We start from the raw sequence: 16,179 nt of genomic DNA on the forward strand, positions 1-16,179 counted from the left end.
GTAGAAACTATATTCCTACACCGAAACCCGTCTTCCCTCCTTGGTCTATAGAGATGCAGCCACCATATCCTACGTATGACCCTGCCGAAGCATTCTATAGCACTTATGGTTATGCCTGGAACCCCTATTGGTACCAATATCATCCTTAGTTTACTTATTATTTTTTTTATTTTGTAATTTGTAATTATTGATACGTTTAATACTTTTGTTAATATTGTAATCATTTTTATAATTATCTAACTTTTATTCTTAGATTTTAATAATTTTTGAATGTGGGGTAATATACCAAACTTCAAAAATATGTATATATGTTTGCAGTTTATCTTATGTACACAACAGGGTAAAACAACGCATTTTCAAAGACTGGCATTAAGTTCAGCAAAAGCAACTAATTTTGACGACAAGATGCAAAATATATGTGAAATAACAACAAGACGGAATGAACAAATGATGTGCACCATTTATCATTCAGCAAACAAACGCCAATATATTTGGAAACTTTGGTAAAAATTTAATCATTTTCACACAAATCACCCTCAATAATTTAAATTTTTACTGATTTCTTGCAAATGAGGGCATTGCAAGATCTTAAGTGTGGGAAGGGGTTAAATTCTTTCGGATTTTAAAATTTTTATATTAAACACTTGGTTACCATTAAAAATACTAGTAAAGCAGTAGTTGTATTAGAATCTAGTGCTCTCTGATAAAAAAGAACAGCCCTAGTCTTATATACTGACTACCCAATTCTAGTAAAATTTTTCAAAATTTTCAATTAAATGAATTCAAAATCATGTTTATACATATTTATGAACGATAAAACTAGGTTTTAACACCGAAATTATTGTTACCTCGGAAAGGACATAAATTGAGAAACAAACTAAAATGTTAAAATTCATTTAAAATGGAATAGAGGACGATAAAAAGGAAAATAAAAGCCAAGTGTGGGAAAATTTACCAAGTTATTTTAAACATATGTCACATATATCTGTAACAAATAACTGAAAATACTTTTGCTTTGACCTAAACTAAACTGTTTTACCCAATGAAAGAAAAGAAGAGATGGATCTACACGATGAATCAATTCCATCATTAAAAGGAAGTAAAGTCTTCCTAAAAAGAAACGCGCTTCTTGATTTAGGTCATGAAGTTGTCGTCCAGACCAGCTGTAGGTTGACGAAAAATCTAGAAAAGTCATCTCTAAAATCAGCAGGAAATCCACGGACCTCAGCATTAAACAGGGTCGCCAAGTGGTCAGATTTATCCTAACCATGAGAAGGATTTATCTCGTACAATGGGGGGGCACCATGCAAATTAGCTGGATAAGACTAATGAATCAGATCCCCAGAAAGGATAATCTCCTTAAAGATTAAAAATCAGCTTTTAAGATTGATATTACTCAATCCTAGAGATTGACCTTAAAGATTGAGAATTACAAACTCATGGAATTCAATGATATCTAAACTCGAGCTTAAACGAGAAAATATTTTGATCAAAATTACAAACCGATTTGTTTTCTGAAAACCCTATTTTCAATGCGTTCATTACCATTGAACGTAAAATCCTAGGAATTCACCTGGAATTCATTAGGTCACCTGAACTAAATCGGGTATCAACCGTAAGAACGGTGGTTGCATAGCATGGTCAAAGACATGACCTTGTGCCAGACCGAAAAAATTATAAGGGTGAGCTTTACTATTGCTCCTACCAAGGATAGTAATTGCGTCCGACACGTTATAGACCATAATCAAAAGCATGTCACGGGACATTGCCTTAACAGTTGCTTGTTCAACGCTTTCCTTTACAACCGGACGGTAGTTTACCGAAAGGTAATATACGGAACAAGTAAACTGGACGTGTTGCTTTCCAAATACAAGGTTAGCAAGTGGGTGACACAAAACCGCAAGTTTGAGCTAAAATTTTCAAATCTGAAACCCACCAAACCCACAAAAATATTTTGCAAACACCGGTAAAGGGTTATTCCGGAAAACTTATCTAGGGTAAAAACTAGATTTCAAAAGATCAAATGTTTTCATAAAGATCCAATTTCCTTAATGGATCTAAATTTTTATAGTCATGTGGGACTGTAAACCATATCGTTACTACCATTGTTTATACCGCCATATAGAAATCACTGATGTACAAAGTGTGAAGAATAAAGAAGTGATTCTAGTATTTCAAGACGATATTGCTTGAGGACAAGCAACGCTCAAGTGTGGGAATATTTGATAATGCTAAAAACGAACATATATTTCATAGCATTATTCCTCAAGAAAGACAAGCTTTTAGTTGCAATTGTTCTATTTACAAGTGATATTCGTTTAAATAATAAAAAGTGAAGACAAAAGACAGATTCGACGAATTGAAGACGCAAACGACCAAAAAGCTCAAAAGTACAAAAGACAATCAAAAAGGTTCCAATTATTGATAAGAAACGTCTCGAAATTACAAGAGTACAAGATTCAAAACGCAAAGTACAAGATATTAAATTGTACGCGAGGACGTTCGAAAATCCGGAACCGGGACCAGAGTCAACTCTTAACGCTCGACGCAACGGACTAAAAATTACAAGTTAACTATGTATATAAATATAATATAATATATAATTAATTATATTAATTATATATATATTATATTTATATATAAAAAACCGTCGGCAGAGAAACTCCAAGGGTGTGAGCTGTAAATACATTCTCCGCGACTCGCGGAGTTTGAAGGGGATTTTGCCGCGAGTCGCGGAGCCTCAAATTTCAACTCTGGCTATAAAGCAAACCGAATTCTGATCAAAATTTCATAATCTATTTTCTCTCTTCTCTCAATATATACGATATATATATATATAATTTATATTTTAATTTTAATTTTAATTATAATTCTAATAATAAGGGTATGTTAGCGAATGTTGTAAGGGTGTAAGTCGAAATTCTGTCCGTGTAACGCTACGCTATTTTTAATCATTGTAAGTTATGTTCAACCTTTTTACATTAATGTCTCGTAGCTAAGTTATTATTATGCTTATTTAAAACGAAGTAATCATGATGTTGGGCTAATTACTAAAATTGGGTAATTGGGCTTTGTACCATAATTGGGGTTTGGACAAAAGAACGACACTTGTGGAAATTAGACTATGGGCTATTAATGGGCTTTATATTTGTTTAACTAAATGAAAGTTTGTTAATGTTAATATAAAGATTTACAATTGGGCGTCCCTATAAATTACCATATACACTCGATCGGACACGATGGGCGGGGTATTTATATGTACGAATAATCGTTCATTTAACCGGACACGGGAATGGATTAATAGCCACTAGAATAATTAAAACAGGGGTGAAATTACATTCAAGGGTAATTGGTGTAATTGTTAACAAAGTAGTAAAACCTTGGTTTACACGCAGTCGATAACCTGGTGTATTCATTAAACAAAGTATTAAAACCTTGTTACAATTCGAATCCCCAATCAGTTGGAATATTTAACTTCGGGTATAATAATAATTTGACGAGGACCCTCGCACTTTATATTTATGACTGATGGACTGTTATGGACAAAAACCAGACGGACATATTGAATAATCCAGGACAAAGGACAATTAACCCATGGGCATAAAACTAAAATCAACACGTCAAACATCATGATTACGGAAGTTTAAATAAGCATAATTCTTTTATTTCATATTTAATTTCCTCTATTTTATATTTAATTGCACTTCTAATAATCGCACTTTTAATTATCGTACTTTTTAATTATCGTAATTTTATTTTATCGCACTTTTATTATTCGCAATTTCATTATCGTTATTTACTTTACGCTTTAATTTAAGTCTTGTATTTATTTTATATTTTACATTAGGTTTTAACTGCGACTAAAGTCTTAAAATCGACAAACCGGTCATTAAACGGTAAAAACCCCCCTTTATAATAATAATATTACTTATATATATATTTGTATTTTTATAAAAGTAAACTAATATAGCGTTGAGCTTTGTTTAAAGATTTCCCTGTGGAACGAACCGGACTTACTAAAAACTACACTACTGTACGATTAGGTACACTGCCTATAAGTGTTGTAGCAAGGTTTAAGTATATCCATTCTATAAATAAATAAATATCTTGTGTAAAATTGTATCGTATTTAATAGTATTTTCGCACTAAAAATAATACTATTTTGTATACACCTCGTACGACATCAAAGTACTTTATTAACTCTTGCACGCAAGGTGAGATCATAGTCCCACTTTTACTCTTTTTGAACTTATATTTGGGATGAGAAAACATAAACGATTCTTTTGAACTAAGTGAACACAAGAACGGGAAAACAAACATTCTACATACGAGTTTAGAACAAAAATCCTCAATTCGATTATCATTAGTTACACTTGACTGGTGTAAGCGAGAACTTATGTTATATGGCCATATGGGTTGACAACCCTCATCTTTGACGGTTCGCTACCGTCTACGGATGAAATATATTTTCGAGAATCAGTGTTTGTTCTAGCACTATGGATGGGGTATACAATGGATGGAATGTTAAGCTTTGATAATTGGGTGCTCGTGAATATTAACTTTTAGAATGTATTACTATTATTTCAACTTTGCAAACCTTGTGGTTCGACTTACTTACTTTTACTCACTTACTTACTTAAACCTATGATTTCACCAACGTTTTCGTTGACAGATTTCTATGTTTTTCTCAGGGCTTGCACGATATGTGAAACATGCTTCCGCTTACTATTTGATACTTGCATTGGATGTCGAGTATACATGCATTTCATGGAGCGTCTTTTGACTTTACTTTAAACCGTGTCGTCTAGATTTCATTTGTACTTATAACCTTGTAACTTAACTTTTGGTTGAACAATTCTTGTAAACTTTGGAAACAATCTTTATTTTGAAATGAAGGCGACATATTTTGGTCAAACGTTGTCATAAAGACTTATGACCTGGTGATGGGACCCATGTAGACGACGCCGTCACTTGACGATTTGTCGGGGTCGTTACACTTAGGCTACCAAGTTCAACAAGGGCGATATCCGGTATAACGATTCAACCATAGAATGTAGTTTCGATTACTTGTGTCTATTTCGTAAAGCATTTATAAAAGCGCATGTATTCTCAGTCCTAAAAATATATATATTGCAAAAGCATTTAAAAATGGAGCAAATGAAACTCATTATACGATATTTTGTAGTAAAAATATGCATACGACTGAACTGAACAATGCAGGGTTGGCCTCGGATTCACGAACCTATATCATTTGTATATATATTAACACACATAATTGTAATTGAACAAATATATATATTATTATTAGTGATATAATTTTTATATTATTAATTTATATATATTTCATTATTACTATATAAAAATATAGCTTTTGTTATGTTATATGTATCAAATATTTATGTGTATATATTTCATTTGTTTGTTAAAATAGTAATTATATTAATACTAAAATAATATTAGGAGTGATTAAAATAATGATAATGATAATACTAGTGTTAATAATAATGATAATAATATTAATGATTTTATTAATAATAATTTTAATGATAGTTTTAAATGATAAATCTCATAATAATGATAATAACAGTAGTTTTTAATAAAATAAAAAATTTAGTATTGATGGTAATGAAAATAATCATTTTGATAATAACACTTAATATTTAATAATAATCATATTACTAATGATAAACTTAATAATAATACTCTTGTTAATAATAATAAGTCTAAAATGATACTAATACTAATAATAATGTTATTACTACTTAATGGTGTTACTTAATAACAAAATGATAATAATATTAGTCATAGTACTTATGTTTACATAATAATAATGGTAATACATATATTAGTCGCTAATAATAATAATAATAGTAATAATAATAATAATAACAATAACAATATTCTTAATTATAACTATAATCATACTAATAATAATGATAATATCAATAATACTTGATAATGTTAGTAAATGATAAATTTTAAAATATATCAATATTAGTAATAATAATAATAATAATAATAATAATAGTAATAATAGTAGTAATACTAGTTGTCTTAATAATAATAATAATTCTTTTTCTAATATTACAAATAACAATAATTAATGATATCAATAATAATAATAATAATAATAATAATAATAATAATAATAATAATAATAATAATAATAATAATAATAATAATAATAATAATAATAATAAAAATAATAATGAAAGAAAAGGTATACCCTTTTGAAAAGCTTGTCTAAAAAGAATAGTCATGGACCGGGCTCGAACCCAAGACCTCTTGTATAACACCAACACTCCAAACCATTCCTCTGTTCAAACTTTTCTGTTTTAATCCTCCCTTTAACAGTTTTAATCCGTATTTTATCTGTTCCCCTTTCTTCATCACAATTTAAACAGCAATAACCATAATCCAATCTAGTTATCGTGTTCACCCAATTGTTCTGAGACTTGTAATTTAATATAAACGACTTGATGTAATTGTTATTAAATCATAAAAGAAAAAGTAATTAAAAAAAAAATGAAGAACAATAGCAGGTTGCTCGTCGCTACTATGAAAACAAAAAAAAAAAATTTCAAACGGCCAAAATCAATTCAAAGGTCATAACAACAAAACAATATAAGGTGTTTTGGTTTTGCAAAAGAAACAGAAATATCAGTTTATGGGGATGGATTAATTAACAAAAAATAAAATAAATAAATAAAATTACAATATACCTGGCCTGTAAACAAACACGATGAACCCTCTAATTGTTTTTGATTTCCAGATGTTTTTAATAAAAATTTACAACGTGAATTGTGTTTGAAATCATTCATAGAAGCTTTAAAAATTATCAATTGAAACAGAAATTAATTCAAAATCTTCGATTTGATTCTTGAACGACGTTTGACTTTTTCTCATAAAAACTTTGACTTCAAAATTTGGATTCAATAAATGGAATTGGATTTTGAAATTTTTCAGATAGATTACATAGAAAATTCCTAACAAAACTGCATTTTTACTTTTTGTAATTTCGTTTGAATTCAAAATTTTGCAGTTTGAGTTCATAGCAGAGGTATACGACATTTTTTTTTTGTTTGAATTCTTATGAAATGCCGCAAAGAATTATTATGGTGTAATTATATGGAGATTAGATTAATTGATTGAATAATAAATCACGGATATAATAGTCTTGCTTGTAGGGTTCGATTGATCACAGACGACACAGAAAGACAGCGAAAGGAAAAGAAGAAAAAAAGTAACATCTGATACGCGTAATATCTTGGTTTTATATATATCAGTATATATATATATATATATATATATATATATATATATATATATATATATCTGCTATTTATATTATATCCTTAATATTAATAATTAATATATTAATAATAATAATATTGTTATTAAAAAAATGATAATCAAAGTAATAATGTAATAGTAATAATATTAATACTTCTTAATAATAATTATATTAATTATTATTAATAAAATACTTATACTTATAATAATAAATAAGAAAAAAAATAATGATATTAATATGAGGATCTTAATAACAACCAACATGATACTTTTTTTTATAAGTTTGTTAATAATAATCTATAAGAATGATAATAATATTATTCTTTAATGATACAAATAATTAATTGTATTATTAAAATAGTGATTTAAATGATAATGGTAAAAATAATAATAATAATAATCTCAATCAAAATTTTACTACTCTTTATAACATAACAATGATATTAACACTGATAACAATAATATTTGTAACAATAGTATCATAACAATTTTTATGTATCAATTTTTATCTTCATTTATTATCTAATAATAATAATAATAATAATAATAATAATAATAATAATAATAATAATAATAATAATAATACTATCACTAAATTTTTAATATTAATATTAGTATTAATATTTATATTAGTATAACAATCATATTTGTAGTTACAATCATCATATTAATATATTATAATTATACCATATATTATATGATAACATATGTTTATTACTTATACATTTTAATATAATTATATTATATAATTAATGTTTTCATATTATATATGATTGGCTTATATATTTATATAACATTTTATAATTTCTAATACTTGCATTTATAATTATATATATATATATATATATATATATATATATATATATATATATATATATATATATATATATATATATATATATATATATATATATATATAGTTGGTTACAAACAATTGTTCGTGAATCGTCGGTAAAAGTCAAAGGTTAACTGAATCTATCTAAACAGTTCAAAAATATTAAGACTCAACATTACAGACTTTGCTTATCGTGTTGGAATCATATAAATATTAAGTTTAAATTTGATCGGAAACTTCCGGGTCGTCACAGATATTGCGATTGATCAAACTGAATAATTAATCGTTTAATGATTTATAATTTGAATGACTCAAAGGTTCTGAATGATATTGATTCTAAATGACAATAACATGTTTGATTATTATTCTAAAAGAACAATATGAATGAAATGAATTTTCATTATTAACCTTTTATATTAACAATAAAATTTAATAAAATTGTTTGATAAGTGCTCTTAATATAATTTAAATTATAAAATTACAGAAAATTTTTATATTTAATGGTTAAGAAAATATTTCAACTTTTAATGATTCAGCATTGAATTTTGAACCAATCAGCATCATATATCATTCAGAGGTTAAAACACGTTAAATGTTGAATGGTTCATATTTAAAGGTTCAATAATTTGATTAAGATGTAAACAAACACACCATTATCGTTTACTCCGTTTAACATAACAAACTGACTTCCATTATGAGATGTAACGAGGGATAGAAAGGGCCATCCGATCCGGTGAATATCCATCCGATCCAACTGATTCATAATGGTTATGGATAGTTTAAATGAACATCGATTCGAATATGAATGAACTTAAATGAATATAGATATTGATATGAATAAAATCTAACACCCCAGATACATATATAAATACATAAATATAGATATATGCAAACATATATACTATTACAAATGCATGTAACATTACACATACATTTTGCTTGGAATCATATAATAAATTAACCATAGAATATTACAGTAAAATACGTATATCTAATCAAATAAACATACATATTACACATTTAATTTATCAAGTCTATGTTTAATAGTATAGTTAACAAATAGTGTTTTATATTTTTGACAAAGTTTACACATTTTTGTGGTTAGATTTAGTTATGCCACATTATATATATTTTTGTTATATCACGTTTTTGTTTTTATTACACATTAAGAAATATTATAACATTTTTTGAATATCCAATTGATATCCATTAATCCTCTTAATCCACTTTTCTCGAACGACGATATCGGCATCACCCCATAAAGGACTTAACACCTTCACGATCATATGTCACCCACACACACGTAAAAGGAAATTCAATTCGCGACGATGTTGACAGTAGCATCGACGGTTGGGAAAATCCTCAAACTTTTCCAAATCGCATTGATGTTGGTAGTTACCATAAAAGGTTGAAAACTTCCGCTAGGAGTGAGAATCAAACCCGGGTTGACAGTAACCTAAGTTGGATCCCACCCCATACCACTCAAGTCAAAAATTCGGTGAACTAAATTTTAATGAATATGAATATGAATATGGATGAACAAAGTTTAAATCGATATGAATATAGAGAGGTCATCACCCGAGTTAACCCATTACCATTCCTAGACGTACCAATTACAATTTCACCTTATTTGTATAAAAAATGAGTCATGTCATGTCAAAGTGCTTGCGTATAACATGTTAGTTTTCTTGTAACATGTTACATCATTGATACAACATATTTACACTTACATATATATTCAATATTTAATTGCAAGGAGAAATGTCTTAAGCGAATACAATATATTTACACTTGCATATATTTATAATATATTTAATTGTGAGGAGAAGTGCCTTAAAACGTGAAGATTTACTCGTGAATACAATATCTCCTTTGAGTGTGTTGGTAGTATGAAAAATAACCATCTTAAGATGCAGAAGCCTATGGTCGATGTTGCTCCTTTTCAGGACGAAAGGACTACCACTTCGGGTTTAACTTATGTAGCAGTAGAAGTTATTGTACTTGCTTTGATAATTCGTGTGAATATTTTTTGTCTATCATGATACCCTTTGAACAAAGGCAAATCGAAAGGGATTGGAGATAAGGAGGCGGGTTCGAGTTTAAAGGCTTCCACGAAGGGCAAACGGGGTATGATGTCTTTGCATGACAATGTTGATGATATTAATTTCAGAGATGCAATTCAGTGTTTCTTTGATGATGCGCGTGAGAATTTCGGTGGATTTGAAGATTGAGGCATGGTAGCTCCTTTTCCGGCATCATTATTAGGTGATGGTTCTTCTAACGTCCTCTATCTCAAGTAAAAAAATCGCCCGAATAAAAGAATTCAGCAAGAGATCGTTAACAGAATCTTAAAAAGGTTGTCCCGTCTGTTGTTTCCCGTCTTGATTTTTTGTTGGTTGTTTTTGTCGATTACTTATTTTTTTAGCTTAAGTGTGGTTCTAGTTTTAGCATTGTGGTCGTAGTTTTGTTAGGCTAGGAATGTTGTATGTGTTGTTTAGGTTTGGCAGGTGAGGCTCAATTATAGATAATTTTCTCCTTTAGTCTCTTTTGAAGATTTTTATATTCGAGCCTCGTCCCATCCTCCAACTTTGTATTTCCCGATTGTTGACGTTTTCTTTTGAAAAACGTGTTCGTTTTCATATGAGTTTTCATATTTTAGCCAAAAAATTGCACTTACATAAATGGATGAGTTTGAAGACTAAATATTGTAACTCTAATTTACGAGGTTTAAGATGGTTTTACGTGATTTTTAAAAAATCTTTTTCCTTGCCACTTCATAATGTAATGATAGCAACGTTTAAACATGAAAATCTGTGTGAGAAACATTCAAGCTTATGGATTATGTTAAATACAAAAGCCCATATTAAATAAGCCCAAAAGTAAGCCCGTTAAAGCCCAAATTCAGCCCATTTTGAAGCTAGATTTTTGCTATTTAGTTACATATTCATTCATCATTCCGCCTCCCTAATCTCTACACCCACACTGCAGCACACAGCCGATTAGCGATGGTAACGCTCTAAAGTTGCACCATTATTCTAAAATGTGTTAGAAATTAGGGTTAGAAATTGATAATCCCGGATTGATTCTTGAATCGTGAAACACTTTCCAAATTAAGTATTTCGACCCTACTTGCCTCGGGTTACACGAAATCTTAATTAGGATAAGACATGAACGCAATTTGATTCTTGGCAAGAAGAGATCAAATTATAGTACTCCGTATTAGTGAGAATGTGAATATTTCTGTATGTTCGTTATGAAAACAAAATGGAAAATGGTGGACAATTTCCATATTAGATGTATCTTTCAACGATAAGACGCAACTTTTCGTTCACACCTAATGGAAAATGGTGGACAATTTCCATATTAGTATCAAGTTAACTCTTACGGGCGTGTACTCCACACTATCCTAACCCGTTATTAAGTATAACTTGATTACCTTTGTTTTCAAGTAAATCCCAATTAACTAAAATGCTTGTTGGTAACACTAAAATCACCAACAATTCCCCCCTGTGACGACCCGGAAATTTCCGACCAAATTTAAACTTTACCTTTATATGTTTCCGACACGATAAGCAGAATTTGTAATGTTGAATCTCAAAAAGTTTGGAACTACATTCATGTAATCAATTACCCTTTGACCGTGTTCGACGATTCACGAACAATTATGAGTATATAGATATGTATATATAATATATAATATTAACTGAAAACATTAACAAAGTATTAGATATATGATACTTTTCATGAACGTATTTGTTTCGATATATTTATCGACAGAATTAAGAGATAATATCAAATGATTGAATTATCAGATACATTATGATATGATTACGGGCCTATGTTATGAGGTCCACTGTGATTTAAGAAATCTATTCTTTTTGACAACATTCGAAAAATGGTAAAGTGATTTATAAATAAGAACAAATGTGTCAATTAACGGGAACTAGACAAGGGTTAGTGGAAATTCCTGTTTAATTTCCAAGGCATGTTTTATAATATTTTCCTCGTGACCTTGATAAGATAACTATGTTAACTTTCATTTTATTTAATATGAAAATAAGAACGTGGAGTGTAAATAACTTAGATGTTGGATATCGACAAGTTAAGTAACTCGACATTTTTCATTAAGATGATTTCATACGTTTATTTAACCTTTGGACTTTATCCCATGCTTCACCAATAGACTGTAATTTAAAAACTTGAAACCTATTATGAATATATATAATTCTACTTTTCTAAAATGTTTTATGATATAACGATTTCCATTATTTTAACCTTTTAACAAAATGATTCTTAAATATATTTAGTTTTGGAAAACAAAATTATCATATTTATTTGATTTAGTTTCAAAAGTACAAAAAACGTTTTCAGTTTAAAAAGAACTTTATTATTAAAACGTATATATCTTTTATAAATATCTAGAACCACTTTTGACAACTCATTACTTAACCAGTATGATAAAGATAACGATATTTATATTTTATTTTATTAAATATATATAACGATTTAAATTAATATTATATATATTTATACGCGTATTATACGTATATAGTTTTATACTTTTACTATACTTTAACTTTACATTTACTTTACTTTTACTTTACTTTAACTTTAATAATTCATACTTTAATAATTCACTTTAATAATTCATACTTTAATAATTCATACTTTAATAATTCACTTTAATAATTCATACTTTAATAATTAACTTTAATAATTCACTTTAATAATTCATACTTTAATAATTCACTTTAATAATTCACTTTAATAATTCATACTTTAATAATTCACTTTAATAATTCACTTTAATAATTCATACTTTAATAATTCACTTTAATAATTCAAAATTCTATTATAAATAGAATTGAATAGGTTTCATTAATTCATAGAAACTTGAAAATATATTTCTCTAAACTCTCTCAATCGAATTACATATATATATTTTCTTTGTATTATTTCAAGATATTATTAGTATACATAAAATACTACGACGGAGTTATACTCAGATGATTTCAAAATAAGTTTTTAAACGGGATAGAGCTAAGGAAATTATGGGTTATAGCTACGGAGGTTATGGGTATTGATCGAGGGTATGGCTCGTGAGGTCAACCTAACGTTTATCATTTTCGTTGCGTCTACGTACTTTCCTGCAATATTGAATCACAATATTGATACGTTCGTGAATCCGAGACAAACCCTGCACTTGTTCAGTGCCGTCATATACATAATTGCTACGAAATACAGTATTGTGAGTTTCATTTGCTCCCTTTTTAATTGCTTTTGCAATATATATTTTTGGGCTGAGAATACATGCGCTGTTTTATAAATGTTTTACGAAGTAGGCACAAGTACTAAAACTAATTCTATGTGGGTTTAAACCAGAAATATACCCTTAGCTTGGTAACATTAAACTACTTGTCTATGTACGGTAGGTGTAACATCCCGCGTTTTTCCGTTAAATTTATTTTTAACACTGTCTTTTTTTTTTAAATAATATCTTTCGTTATTTAAATTCGTAGTTTCCGTTGTCTAACGTTCATAATATTCCCGCTATTTAATTATAACATCACTCGGTTACTCGGGCGTTTTTAAAATATTCGTTTGGTTAATTCACACACCCGCTTTCAAAATTGAGGGATCGAAGTTGCCAAGTGGGTAAACTAGTTGACTAGGTCAACTAGTCAACCCACTCTTTCCACCATTCATTTCCATCTATCTCCTACTTCCTTTTTCTCTTTAGTCACCAAGAACATCAACTTCAACTAACTCACTAATTCATCATCTAAATCGGATTTAGCAAGGAAACATCAAAACAAATTACATATTTGGAATCCTCACTTCATCCTCTTCGATTTGGTACCAATTTCACTACTTGGGGTAAGGTTTCTAAAAACTCTAGATTTCTCTAAATTCATTTTATATACTTGAAATGGTGTTAGTTAGTGTCTATGGCTCAAGTCTAACATGAATATATGTTTGGTTTGCTCGATTTGTTGTTTTTGGAGTAACTAGCATGAACTTGAAATGGGTGTGCTTAATCTTTGATTTTGGATGAGTTAATGTTGTTTAAATGTTAAAGTTCATGTATTAAAAGTGTTACTAGCATTATTAGCTTCATTTTGATGTGTAAGTTGATTTTGAAAAGCTTCATTTACAAAATGGTTGAATTCATGATTTTGGTTAGGGTTTGATGAACTTTAAAACGGGATTTTGATGCATTGAATGCTTGTTAATGTTGTTAGTAAGTATTTAATTGTATTGTATGTTTCATTACCTTCAAAACGGCATATCATACATGTAAATTGGTTGCCCGAATCATGAAATGCGTTTTACAAACTTGAAACTTTGATTATGAACGTTCATTGAACATTTGACGAGAATTTGATTATTTTAAATGCATGTTTTGATTGATAATATGTACTTAGTTGTGTTCCTTGTCAAAAGACTTTCCAACGATATAAGATACGTATTCTAAGTGTTTGCGGTTTGTGATTTATGCTTGAAAGAGTTTTGGTTTGAGACTTAGAAAACTGAAACTGGCCAGGTACCAGCACACGTTATGTGCCGCGGCGCGGCCAGCCTATGTCGCGGCGCGACATAAGGCGTGTCCAGGTTCTGACCTCCTTGGTCAAAATAAGAAAAATGTTTGGCACGCTATGGACCTCCGATTCACATGTAACTTGTTCTAACATGCTTATATATGATTAAAAACCTTAGAAAAATAGTTCGGGACCCGACCCGAACGTGTTGTCTCTTCGTTGACTTTGACTTGACCGAGTTTGACTTTTAGTTAAACTTAACCAAACATTTATGCAATCGTTCTAATCTTCTTTTATACTTGATTCTTGCATGAAACTTGGACAATTTGACTCACATGCTATATATATTGGAGTCGTAACGAGCCATAGGACTAATTGAACACATTTCACCCAACCATGTGTCGTAACCGGTTAATTGATACAACTTACTTGTTTAGGTCAAGGCTAAGCAACTTTTATGCACACGTTTACTTTGTGAAGTACATTTATACTCGTGCACTCGAGGTGAGATCATAGTCCCACTTTTACTCTTTTGAACTTACATTTGGGATGAGAAAACATAAACATTTCTTTTTAACTAAGTGAACACAAGTAGAGGAAAACAAACATTCTACATACGAGTTTAGAACAAAATCCTCAATTCGATTATCATTAGTTACTCTTGCAGTGTGTAAGTGTAGGCGTGAACTTATGTTGTATGGCCATATGGGTTTGAGAAACCCTCATCTCGGACGGTTCGCTACCATCTATGGATGAAATATATTTTCGAGAAACAGTGTTGTTCTAGCACTATTAATGGGGTTCAACGGACGGAATGTTAAGCCTTGATAATTGGGTGCTCGTGAATATTAACTTTTAGAATGTACTACTATTTCATCAATGTTGCAAATCTTGTAGTTCGACTTACTTTTACTCACTTACTTACTTAAACCTATGATTTCACCAATGTTTTCGTAGACAGATTTCTATATTTTTCTCAGGTTCATACTTGGCTATTTGATACATGCTTCCGCGTACACTCATACTTGCTTGGAGTCAAGCATACATACATACATACGCTAGTGATAGCACCTTTGGATTCAAACTTTTGTCTACATACTTACGCTATTTATAGCAACCGTGATTTTAAACTAATTATGTCGCAAGTTAATTCATTTATACTTTACCAGTTTTGTAAACTTAGACTTGTTGTCGAATTGTTTTGTAAACTAAACTTTGTAAGTCTTGTACGTTTCAAATGAATGCGACATAATTTTGGTCAAACGGGTCTCATTTAGGGACTACGACCATGTAACGGGACCTAAGTTAGCGGCGCCATCAATGACGATATTGTCTGGTCGCTACAGATGGTATCAGAGCGTTGGTTGTAGGGAACTAGGATATGCATTAGTGTGTCTGACAGAGTCGTTAGGACGCATTAGTGAATCTAAACTACAACCGGATAGTTAACCATTGCATTATGACATACATTTGCTATAGATAGCACTTACTTGACTACTTGTGCATTATACT

Source organism: Rutidosis leptorrhynchoides, chromosome 4 (genome assembly GCF_046630445.1).
Source record: "Rutidosis leptorrhynchoides isolate AG116_Rl617_1_P2 chromosome 4, CSIRO_AGI_Rlap_v1, whole genome shotgun sequence".
NCBI lineage: Eukaryota > Viridiplantae > Streptophyta > Magnoliopsida > Asterales > Asteraceae > Rutidosis > Rutidosis leptorrhynchoides.